Here is a 2,500-nt window from a genome sequence, read left to right as displayed (position 1 = left end):
TTACGACAGGAATCGTAGGGGCAGGGTCTACATTTGTCTTGTGCGTACCACCAAAGACAATAATTTGGTTGAATAGGCAATGGATCTTGACCCCTGACTCATTTGCCTTCGGCATATTTGACCTTTAAAGTCTTTTGTGTTGCATTGCGGGTTAACGTTAATTATTGTAACCAGATGTACATAGAATAATTAACTAATTCATTTAGAATATCTCATGATATTTATATTCATAATGCATATAGAAATAGAAAGAGTTCGTATTAGAATTTACTCACAATTTGAAAGATTTTCAAAAACGAAACCTGTCAAGCCAATGCCGCCATCCGAGTAGCTTGGTGAATGATCTGTTTAGTTTATTTCCAAATGTATTCGTTATTAGACTCGTAATTGGAACATACAAAAATATATTATACATTAAATATACTAAGTTCTAGTAATATTCCATTGCTGAAATATGTGCCATGGTGACGAACAAATATGAAAAATTTCAAACAGTGAATACAGCTGATTCCTAGGACTGGGGAGGAGCCAAGCGGTTAGTAACCATCTACTTGTCATTAGACAACCTAAGCCATGTCTTTTGATGCGTAATGTGCTTATGCTGATGAATGATCGGTGAAAAGAGTTCATAAAAGTACCTTTTCATCGTGAAATTAGTCGGATAAGCTAATTATATTATCGTCGTTGCCGTGCATTTGCGTCTCCGATACCTGTCAATATGAAGCTCAGTGTTCTGGTCCTCGAACGTCTGTGAACCAATCAGGAGGCGCGCGAATTCAAACGGTAACCCATCAGACGAAAATGACGTCTTTAGAGCCAATGGAAATGACGGCGTTTGTTAAGAGGATTCACGAAAGAAATATTGAAGGGTTGTGAGAAAAAATCATAGGTGGAGTGACCATGGCCCAAGAACCAATTTATTAAACATAGGTGGTGAATCTATTTAATTCATCCCTTGTAGGTGCATTCCCTGGCAGCATAGCACACACACACACACACACACACACACACACACACACACACACACACACACACACACACACACACACAGAGAGAGAGAGAGAGAGAGAGAGAGAGAGAGAGAGAGAGAGAGAGAGAGAGAGAGAACTGTGTGTATGTGTGCCTGTGTGTGTGTATGTACTCACACACGCACGTATGTAGACAAATATAACTATATACATATGTATATATATACACAGATGTGTATATGTATAAATATATAAGTAAATAAATAAATGTATATATATATATACATACACACAAACACACACACACATATGTATATATATATATATATATATATATGTATTCATATATGTATGTATATATGTCTATAAACATATATATATAAATATATATATGTATATGTATAAGTATACACACATATGATAATATATGTATTTATATATGTATATATATAAATATATATATATATATATAAATAAATATATATATATAAATAATATATATAACAATAAAAATATATATATAAATATATATATATATAAATATATATATGCATATATACGTATATATATATACACATATACATATACATATACATATACATACACATGTACATACACATACACATACACATACACATACACTCCCTCACCCAAACACACAAATGCTTCAGTAAATAAAAAAAAAAAAGATCCAACACTCCTGCAGTGTTGCTTGACTTACCAAACCATCACATTTGCTGCAAGTGAATGATTAGTCCAAAGCGAGTTGCATATTATTTGTGTCAATTAGCAAGTCAAACGGAATTGAGACCCTGAAGAAAGAACGGAAAGTGAAGTCGGCGCACGCAGTGGAAATTCTGGCCTTGAATTGATGTGTGGCTTCCCTCTTGTTTGTACACGTTATATTTGTAGTTTGTAAGGTAATGTGTTAGCTTACTTCAACTACAGGTATATGTAATTTTAGCTTTTCCATCAAGCGAGTATGGCGAATATAATGATATAAAAGTGCTATTATGATTTACAGGACGGAGGTTTCGCCGTGCATTTGCTCTTTTAATTACTATTTTACAATCATTTATATTGTTGAAAATATCTCATCTTTTGGGGGGAAGAAGCAGAATTAAGTGAAACATCGCAATATGTTGAAGGGGAGACAAATAGTGCAAGAATACTGTGTTGCATGGAAGTAGGTCCGATCTTGCAATGGACCGGGTAACGGCCAGAGTTTTTTTTTCCATTTTAATCTATGTTATTTTCATCTCCGTCTGTCTGTACCTTGTCCTGTCAATGTGTTGGAAATATCTGTTCAACGGGCTTGGTATCTGTGGATAGGCTAAGAGCAAATAGGAAGGATTATTTAATGATATCCAATTATTCTAGTTTTTCCAAAGTTTAACCACAATTTTGATCCTGATTTTGTTGTGGAGGTGGGGATGGTGTAAGATAAAACTAGAAAATTACCATGTGTAAGCGGATACAGAAGAATGGTAGATGTTTAGAAGACTGTCGTGTGACTTTTTTTTGTACAATTT

At 34.1% G+C, this 2,500-nt stretch overlaps 1 protein-coding gene across 2 annotated transcripts in view; it reads left to right on the top strand.

The window, feature by feature from the left end:
* Positions 1 to 1,749: 1,749 nt before the first annotated feature.
* pasha (microprocessor complex subunit partner of drosha) overlaps positions 1,750 to 2,500 on the top strand; it is a 46,603-nt gene continuing 45,852 nt past the window's right edge. Inside the window, exon 1 of one of the 2 annotated variants that reach the window (XM_043008894.2) lies at positions 1,750 to 1,888. The gene's annotated coding sequence lies outside the window, so the exon portion shown is untranslated. The remainder of the gene's footprint in view (positions 1,889 to 2,500) is intronic. The other variant, XM_043008902.2, reaches the window with a different exon arrangement.

Source organism: Penaeus japonicus, unplaced genomic scaffold (assembly GCF_977035675.1).
Source record: "Penaeus japonicus unplaced genomic scaffold, GWHDUDI00000001_assembly GWHDUDI00000002, whole genome shotgun sequence".
NCBI lineage: Eukaryota > Metazoa > Arthropoda > Malacostraca > Decapoda > Penaeidae > Penaeus > Penaeus japonicus.
This window is presented reverse-complemented; position numbering and strand designations above follow the sequence as displayed.